Genomic DNA, 9,831 nt, shown 5'->3' on the forward strand with positions numbered 1-9,831 from the left:
AGGCACTTACACAGCTTGGTGTGCCCATTCCCTCAGCCCCTAAACCCTGTGCAGTGGGCCTGGAGCCTCCTGGGGTTTGCCAATGGACCCTGACACTAAATCCTATTCCAGAACTTTGCTTGTGCGGGCTGAGAATGTAGCTCAGTTGGCAGAGAGCATGCCTAGCAGGCATGAAGCCCTGGGCTTTGATCCCCAGCGCTGCATAAACCTGGGGCAAGGTGCTCACCTATAGTCCTAGTGCTTGGAAGTCAGAGGCAGAAGGATCAGAATTTAGAGTTATCCTTATCTCCCTAGAGAGTTGGGGGCCAGCCTAGACTACAAGAAGCCCTGTTTGAAAAAGAAAACAGAAAGAGAACAGACTCTGTCTCGAACTAAGAGATCAAAGGGGACAAACGGAGGCTATTAGAGGCTGGAGGGGCGGGGAGTGGGGGTCAGCAGGGGAATATGATCAGAGGGTATTAAATTCAGTCACACAAGAGCAAAAACAACACTCTAGGGCTCTATTGTACACCGCTAACACAAGTAATTACACATTGTTAAAAGACACATGAGTATTCTCAACACAACCGAGCATGGTGGTAAAGGCCTATGATGTCCACGCTTGAGCCTCAAGCTGAGACGGGGAGGAGGGGTGTCACTAGGTGTTGAGCCCACCCTGGGATGTATAGTGAGTTCCAGACCAGGTTGAGTTACACCGCAAGATGCTTTCTCAAATAAGTAAATAAAACTAAAAAATAAATACAGATTGTGTGTGAGAGAAAGAGAAATTAGCTGCCTCACCAGACAGGAAGAGCTGTCTCTGTATTGGGGAGTTGGTCAAGGCTGAGGGTATGAGAAGAAACTTGGTCCAAGGCCTTCTGTTCCATGGGGGATTTGATCCATCCAGGAACCTGAGTCTGAGAATCTTTCTTACAGTGCTCTCTCGGGAAGTCAAGTCAAGGGCGCCTGGGGAACCAGACAGTGGCAGCACCTTGAGAAACACAGCTATTTCTTCCTAATCTTTATGTTTGGACTATGATTTACCATACTCAAATTGGCGTACTGAATAAATGAGCAAATCCATTTGAGATTTAAATATAATATATACCTTGCTCTGATCTCTGCCACATAAACAACCATCAGATGCTCTCTCAGCTCCCCTTCTTTTGGCAAGGTGCTTCATCCCTTTGTGGCATTGTTGGGAGCCAAGGAACCGAAACCTGAAAAGTTGATCAAATACATTGTGCTAGAGGGGCTGGAGAGATGGTTCAGCAGTTAAGGGCACTTGCTGAGCAGACAGAGGACCAGGATTCAACTCCCAGTGCCCAAACGGCAGCTCACAACCATCTGTAACTCCGGTTTCTGGAATCTGGGGACCCTGCACACACATGCCGCTTACATTCAGGCAACACATACATAAATATGAAAACCAACAAATCATATTTTAAATGTGCTAAAGATGGAAAAGCTCAAGAGGAGCGAGGCTGATTTGAGAAACTCTTTCCTTGCTGTTTGTCTGGCCTTATAACCACGTGTGCTCAATTCCGGTCTCCACCCTGCCTTAGTAAGCTTTGAGGAGATAGATGCTAGGTGGAGGCTGGGAAGAGAATTCACAATCAAGTTGCTGACATTCTCCTCTCCCTTGCTTAGCAGCAGCAACCTCCTTAAAAGAACATCTGCAGTTACCATGGCAACCCAGAGCCTTTCTACCTCATATCTCCGTGTCCAGAACAAGAACCCCATCTTAGATAGTCCTCTGCGTATGTGTCTCTGTGTGTGTTCCTTGGGGGATGAGAGTGATCTAATGTTAGGACATTGTGCACTCAGTGATCATTAAGAGACCAGGAAGTACCTAAAGGAAGACTTTTATTTATTTTCCATAATAGCCCATTGTTGATACTTCAGACCAGAGGACAGTATATCACAGCCTCCAGAATACTGCATGTTTTTGCACAGCCTGTGAGCAAAGAATGCTTTTCATATTTTTCACTGTTGGAAAACTCAGAACAATGGTTTGGGATAGTGAAGACCACACACACTCAAATGTCTCTGTCCATTGCAGTGTTCTCTCAGCCCACAGTACCCATGCCCCTTATTTATGTGTTATCTGAGGCCTCTTCTACAATTGGGACAGAGCTGGGAGTGAGATCGTATGGCCCACCAAGCCCCACATATTTACTTGGGCCCTTGTCAAGAAAAGCCGCCCACTTCTGCTCTTAGCATTTAACTCAATAAACTGCACTGAAAATGGACTCATGGGGGGGCTCTCCCTAGCCGAGAGTCACTGAGGATTGAGCGTGGCTCCAAGAGGCCATGGTTAGGGTCTGGGTGCTAGCACAAGATGCTTCCGAATGCTTTCCAGATCTCTGGAGAGAGCCCTGCATGCTGCGTTATCCACAGAGTTTCTCAAAGGAGGTGATGTGGGCCTTGCCAAGGTCTAGACTGTTCTGCTCCCAGGAGACCTCAGCCCTTCAGCAGAGCCTTCTGGTCTGCAGAGGCCACTCTAGTGGGTGGCAGTCTCTATGGGTGCCTGGATATGGGTGATTATCACATCCAGGTACCTCCCTGTACCAACCTGTTCCAACTGGCATTTTGCAGATAGGTACAGATATACTCAACCTTGGTATGCTGAAGGCCCTTGGGCCACAACTCCAGCAGTCCATTGCTCACCTGCCCTCTGTGGAAAGCTGTGTCCCTGTTCCTCCAGTGAATAGCTTTATGGCTTCCCTGCCGCCCTTTTATTGCAGTTACTGCCTGCAATCAGCTCTCTCCCTCCTACACTCAGGCTGCCTCCCACAGACTTGTGTCTCCTTCCCTGGTGTCGCCTTTAGGAAGGCTTCTAATGGGAGGTACAGGTCAAATTCAAGCCCATCCAACGCCAATAAACTATTGAATTAGCGAATTGATGTTCAACACACTAGCAGTTGAGCTGGCCAAGTGTAGTTCAAGGTCTGACAGTCCCGGTAACACTGGGCACTGCTTCTGTCTAGGCCTGGTGAACGTTCGGTGTTTATACAATGGAGTTTGTGAACTGCTCAGGAACATTGGAGAGTCTAATAGGGCTTTTAAAATGAAAACGTTGTAGAAGTTGGGTTGACATTTGACTAGGCGGGGATTTGAAATGATCCAAGGGAAGGCGCCAAAGGCAGCAATTTGCAGGAGGAAGGGGTGGTCACGTGACATGACCTTATGGAGACATGAACTCTGGTTGGGGTGCATGAGGACTCAGTAGGGTTCAGGCCTCTTACAAGGTTGTGATATATGATGCATGCATTATTTTTCTCTTTGTTGTAACAAAATGACTGGAAAAAAAAAAGGAAGGAAGGAAGAGTTTATTCTGGCTCGTGGTTGGATGCTGAGGAAGGCGTGGCAGCAGAAGAGAGCAGCCGATCTTATCATTGTGTCTTCAGTTGGGAACAGAGAAAGGGGGAGGGGCAGCTTTCAGTCCAGGACCCCAGCCCATGGCATGGTGCCACCCACACTCTAGGTGGAACGTCCTGTGTCCTAAAGGTTTGTTTCCACAGTGCTCCTCCACCCCTTCAAGTCTACAATCAATTTAACTACCACAGATGACACAAGGAGTTCTGCGAGCTGCGGAGAACACATTTGGGCAAGATGAACTCTGTTTCCAAGGGTCCAAGTTTGCTTTCTGTTGCTGCGATCAATGCTGTGACCAAAAGCAACTTGGGAAGGAAAGGTTTTACTTGGGTTATACCTTCAGAGCACAGTCCGCAGAGGAAAACCAAGGCAGAAACTAAAGAAGAAATGCCGCTTACCTCCAGCAACCTTTCCTATGCCTTCCAGGACCACCTGCCAGAGGTGGTGCAGCCGTCAGTGGGCTAGCCCTTATCCATCAAGAAAATGCCCTCCCGAGACACACCGTAAACGTATCTGTGAAGGTAATTCCTCCATTGAGGGGCCCTCCTCCCAGATGTCTCCAGTTTGTGTCAAGCTGGCAAGAACTAGCCAGCATATCAGGGAAGGGCCGAAAGGACCATAAAGTCCTTGGACACAGGTGAAAGACATGAATTGAAGGGTGTATTCTTCTAGGTCACGTGACCTGCCCTTCTGTGCCAGCTCTTCGGTTCTGCTTGGCCTATCTGTGGGCTTCCGGCTTCTGTTACACTGATTCGCTGAGCCAGACTCACTCCAGCTCGTCCCAGCAGCACCTCTATAAGAACCAAGGCTGGGGTGGAAGGGTGTATCTGAGGAATTTGCGCAGTGACAGATGATTTGATAGGAGAGCCACCTACAAAAGCCTCTGCATCGTTTCCATGTCCTCTGAACACCTCACTTCCTGTGAAGGGAAAGTGAAGATCTCAGGGAAAGTGTTGTAGGCAAGAGCCCTGTCATCTTGGGCTAGTTTTAGGACCTTTGGAAAGCCATTCATAGCTCACCGCTGTGCGTGACCATTAAAACCTTCAAAAGGTATTTTCAGCAGACTGCTCCAGCTTCCACCTATACGAAAGCTAAAAATGCTATGGATAGCACCTGAAGCCTATCCCTCGCTCCGCCTCAACCTCCCTCCTATGGCTCTCACCAATGCCTTTGATAAATACCTGGATTTGTGACTTTCTTTGTTCTGCTAATAAAATCTCACTCAACCATTTCCACCGTGAAACGTGTCTTCGGGAACATCCTGAATTCATGTTCCTGGGCTATGGTCATTTATCTTCGGCTTCAGAAAAAGAAAAATGGTCACCGATGTCCCCAAGGCTCTTCACGCCACTTTGCATTTATACTTTGCGGCACCACATGTTTTAGACTAGTGACTCTCACACTTAAGTGTATATCACACTCACCTAGATCACACTACCCAAATTGGTAGACTTTAGCAGCAGAGGTTGGGGGTGGGGCCTGGGTTCTTCATTGCCAACCCATCCTCAGGAGTAGCTAATCCTATGATTCCCAGAATTCCATTTGAGGAACCAATCCTTGGGGACATTGATGCTCCAGCTGTTCAAGACAACCACCATTCCTTTGAGCTAACACCTCCCGGTAACTAGCTCCTCCATCTCAAGATGATCCTGTTGTCCATTTCACTGGGAACAGAGAAAAACAGTCAGGAAACATGGTCACATGTAATGAATCTCTCTGTTCCACCAGCCAGCTCCCAAATAATAACATGGAGACTTGGTATTAATTATGAAAGCTCAGCCGTATCTTAGGCTTGTTCCTAACTAATTCTTATAACTTAAACTAATCTGTTCCTATTCATCTATGTGTTGCCACATGGTTTGTGGTTTTTGCCTCTCCTCCTGCATGTCCTGCTTTTTCTGAGTCCAGCTGGGGAATCACAGTGACAAATCTTTACACAGTGCAATCAAATCTCTCCCAACAACCACACCATCACATATTCATTGACTCTGCACTGTGAGTTCCTCTCTGCTTCTAGCAATGATCTTAGGCTCCCACTGACAATCTCTTCCTCAGCCATTGGACTGCACCCCCTCCACCTGCCCAAGGATGTCACTCCTAGACATGACCCTGCCTCTGGGTCATTATCCCTGCGCACAAAATCAACACCCAGCCAAACAACAAAATGATTGCCCCTGTTCTCTGTTTTTTCTGCAGAAGAACTCAAGGGGTGTCCCTTCTCATCTTCCCTGCCATCCTGTCTTGGGCCCTGTTCAATTAGACCTTTGTTCTCGCTTCTGCACTGACAACGTTCTTGTCAACGTTATTATCATAACTTTTGGTTGTTGTCTCTGAAACAAGGTGCCTGAGACTGAGTAGCATTAGGTCTGACACAGAGGCAGGAAACGGGTGGCTTCCAAAGGGGCTAAAAATAATTTCAGATAATTTGGCCGTGGCCTACAAGATTCTAATTCACCCTCACCATGAAGTTCTGCCATCTGTCTCACAGAGATGCTAGCTCCTCTGCCCTCACTCTCTGTTTAGGTCGTTTTATCTGGCGTCTCAAATTGCAATGTAACCCCTGTGCCATGACTCCCATTTTGTGTCTTCAGTCCAGACTTCTCCACTGAATTCCCAACACTCCTATCTTCTGCCGTCTTCATGGTGGGCTTGACACAGTGAGCACCTCCAGACTGACTTCCTTACTCCTCCCCAGTCATGCATGAAGACACACAGACACATAGGCACACAGATAGACAGACAGGCAGGCAGACAGGCACCACATCTAAATACAAGAGCAAACCTCTGGATTCATGTTCACAATGTATCTGACACCTGACCCTTTCTTGGCACTTCTCTTATCTTCTGGACCCATGTTATGGAAGCATGTGGACCAGTCTCCCCACTTTTTTTCCTTGCCTGCAGCCTTTCCTCCTAGTCAGCCCAAGTTTGCACTTAAATGTTAGTCAGGTTCTAGAACCCCACACCACAGAATCCCAGAGCAAAAGTCAGAGACCTCCTAATGGCCTGCAAGGAATTGACAAGGTTCCACTCGGACTTGTAATAGCTTCATGGCTATTTTCTGAGCATAGCAAAAAACAACTTATCTTTTACTGTCTCTGCCCCTGCTGGGAATAGAGGCCATCTCAACTAGAAAATCTGAGATCATGTTAGCCTTTCAAACAAACACATTGAGTTAATTAATGGAAATGGGTGTTCCTACATAAATCAAGATACTGATGACTAAGTTATACCTTAGACGTGAGTTAGGTCAGTAGTAATCAGTCCCATAGAGTCCTATCAGGTATATCCAGACCAATAAGTAGAGCATGCGTATAGAGCACCCATGGGGTTGCTGTCATACTGGGATGCCTGACCAGCCAGCTTTCCATGACACATTTTTATCTCTTCTCAGATGAGAAGTTCTGAGCTCTTAATACTGAAAGAAGCCCAGCGGGAAATTCTTCCTGGTGTGTGTGCAGAAGCACGTGTGTGTGTGTGTGTGTGTGTGTTGTTGTTGTGGTGGTGGTGGTATGGCAGTCAGTTGGCAGTCTTAGGTATCATTTCTCAGCTACCATCCTCCTCGTTTTTTGGAGACAAGGTCTCTAATTTGCCCAGGGCTCATCAAGTAGGTTGGCTAGAGAGCCTGCGGGATCTCCCTGTCTTTGTCTCCTTGGAGCTGGGATTATCAGTGTGCACCACTGAATTTGGCTTTAAATTTTTTTTCTACGCTCTGGCCATTGAACTGGGGCCCTTATGCTTTTACCACAAGCACTGAGCCATCACCCCAACTCAGTGGTTCTCCTACAATACAAGAACGTCTCCCCCAATGGATCTAGTTTGCCCACACTTTTTTTTCCACACCTTCTCCAAGCTGGTACTTGGGTTCACACCAGAAAACTCATCCCACCTGGCATAGTTCTTCCTCTCCTGTCCGCCCACAAGACAACATACCTCATTAAAGGGGTGCAGCCAGCTAGGGAAGCGACATCCTGATGGTCGTGTCCGGTAAGAGCACAGCCACCTGTACCTCAACAAGGAAATGAATTATTCTAGCAGGACAAATCCCTCTTCCATTGACATTGATGTGACTTTCTTCTTTCATAAAAGCCGAAACCTTTTCTCGTCCCCCAGACAATGTTCTTTGTTAAAAATAGAAAGACACAGCATCCTGTGAAAACGGCAAACATTTTCCATCAGGAACTGACTTGCTTGGAGCCCAGCCAGCTGGGCATTGGATATAGTCCTGCGATGCTGGGGACTTGGTGGGCATCTTCAAGTGAGAGCCTTCTCCTCTGAGAAGATTGCACTCCAAGTGGCGGGATGACCTTCAGATTGAGATGGTGAGATTGAGAAAGGGAACCAAGCAGAAGCACCTGCTGCAACCTACTGGGATGGTACTGGGCTAACTGGCCAAGAGGCTAAGAAGGAGTCTCTGTGCTGAAAGGGTGAAAGAACCACTCACTCCTTTGGGGACAGTGGTCCTTGGCAGAGTTCCTACATCCTCATTCTCTCCCTTTATCCTTCTACAAGGCTGTTTTCCCTCCATGATCCTTTTGTAAATAACAGAGCCCCTCTTTTCCCCAGCATTGTAAGTTCTAAGGAGAAGCCAGACCTGAGGCTGAAACGTTAAGTGTGAAATAATCTCTCATCAGATTTCAGGACCCAGAGTATATGGAGATCCTTGCAATGCCTAAGGTTCCTTGGACCTTTGCCTAATACATCAAGGAAGGCAAAGCATGGAATTGCTGTAACATTTAACTTACAGGGAGAAAAAAAGGTCAAGGTAACTTGTGATGTCCTGGTCATGGGAGTTGGGGAGGAGAGCGTGTCCTGGGCCATGAAGATACTGCTCAGCACCTGGCCTTTCTGCCCACCGCCTCGCTGTACCTACTTTGTCTAGCTTTTCTCTTGTCTACTGAAGCCTTTGACCCCCTTACTCCTCCAAGATGGAGCTTAAAGGCACCCCATCTTCTAAGGTAATGATTCTTGAATAGGCTTGCCCCCTTCCTTCAGACTCTCCTCTCCTGGATATTAGATTTGGGGCAGTGAACGGTTCACAGCTAAGCCCAGAACCAGAAGGGTTGGAAAGACTCATTATCTTACCATAGTTGATCACAATGTTGTCACTCATACAGGAAGTTTAATAAGTTTAAAGCAAGCCATGGACTCCAAATGGGACCAGTAAAACCTTAGTGGAATCAACCATGAGCTCTCCATACCGACAAGTGGGAGAAAAGTCGCCGTAGTACGGCACTACGAGGTAGGTGGGGGCGTTTGGGAGCAGAGCAATGTGGTAAAGATACTCAAAATCCAAATTCCAAACAGCAGCTTCATACTACGGGGCCAGTAGAAGAGTCCACCCCCATCCGTGTTGGAATTTGACTGGCTTGATCTAGTGCAGGCATCATGCAGATAGCTACAGCTGCTGTGTGTTGCTGCATCAGCCCCGCTATGCCCAGCAAACTGCCAGCTCTTACAGCCTTTCCGCCACATCTTCCACAATGTTCCCTGAGCCTTGGATGGAGGCAGGAGTGCTATAGATGATTCACCCGCAGCTGAGCACTTGCAGTCAGTTACTTATCCTCCTCATTTGACCAGATCTGAATCTCTACACTAACCCCTACCCACTTCCAAACGAAGCTTCCCTGACAAAAGCCGAGAACAACACAAATCTATGGGGATAAAACCATTTGTTCAGAAGGCAGCTTGGCACCGTGAGCAACAGTAGTAGGTTCCCTCTGGGATCTAGGATCTCCCAAGTCACTGGATTTTGACCAGGTGTGTAGTAGCAGCAATGCCTCCTGTGGGGCAGGCCTCATAACTAATTAGGAAGGTATCACGCCATAACGATCTTGCCACTATTGCGGCAGTAGGCACATCTTGCCATAGCCCAGGATTCTCTGTGTGTAACAAGCTCCCACTTGATACTGCTAGTGCTGATCCAGTGTGATACCCAATTTTAATTATCATCTTCATTGGATTAATAAACACCTAGTGCATTATTAATAAGGAACATCTTTGGGCATGCCTTGATGGCTGTTCCAGAAAGAATGAACTGAAGGAGTAAGCTCTAACTTGAATGTGAACAGCACCGCCCCATGAGTGGGAGGGGGGGCTGTGCTAGGCTGAATGAAAATCAGGAAAAGAAGATCATCACCTGAGCACCAGGTTTTGGTTTACTGGTCTACTCAGATGCAGAGAGGTTCCGGACATCGTGCATTCCCCACAATGACAGATTCTATTGGAGCCAACACAAACCTTTCCTCCTATAAGTTACTTGATGTCAGGGAGGGGAATGGGGACAGACTTCTCTGTGTTCCACCGCACTGGCTAGTTTACGTCAACTTGACCCAAGCTAGAGTCATCAGAGGGGAGGGAGCTTCAGATGAGAAAATGCCTCAAGATGAAGCTTTAAGGCATTTTCTTAATTAGCGATTGATGTGGACAGCCCAGCCCATGATGAACGGTACCCGCCCTGAGCCCCTGATCCTG

General features: G+C 47.5%; 1 long non-coding RNA gene across 2 annotated transcripts; it reads right to left on the bottom strand.

The window, feature by feature from the left end:
• Positions 1-1,896: 1,896 nt before the first annotated feature.
• Positions 1,897-9,523, bottom strand: LOC126510776 (uncharacterized). 2 transcript variants are annotated; one of them, XR_007594496.1, is made up of 4 exons: positions 7,291-9,523; positions 4,782-5,021; positions 4,539-4,657; positions 1,897-4,276 (listed from the first exon to the last, which is right to left on the bottom strand). It is a non-coding gene; the product is annotated as an uncharacterized lncRNA (long non-coding RNA). The 2 variants fall into 2 exon arrangements; XR_007594495.1 differs by lacking the exon at positions 4,539-4,657.
• Between the last annotated feature and the right edge of the window lie 308 nt (positions 9,524-9,831).

Source organism: Alexandromys fortis, unplaced genomic scaffold (assembly GCF_014885135.2).
Source record: "Alexandromys fortis isolate MF-2015 unplaced genomic scaffold, M_Fortis_MF-2015_v1.1 scaffold_78, whole genome shotgun sequence".
NCBI classification, from domain to species: domain Eukaryota; kingdom Metazoa; phylum Chordata; class Mammalia; order Rodentia; family Cricetidae; genus Alexandromys; species Alexandromys fortis.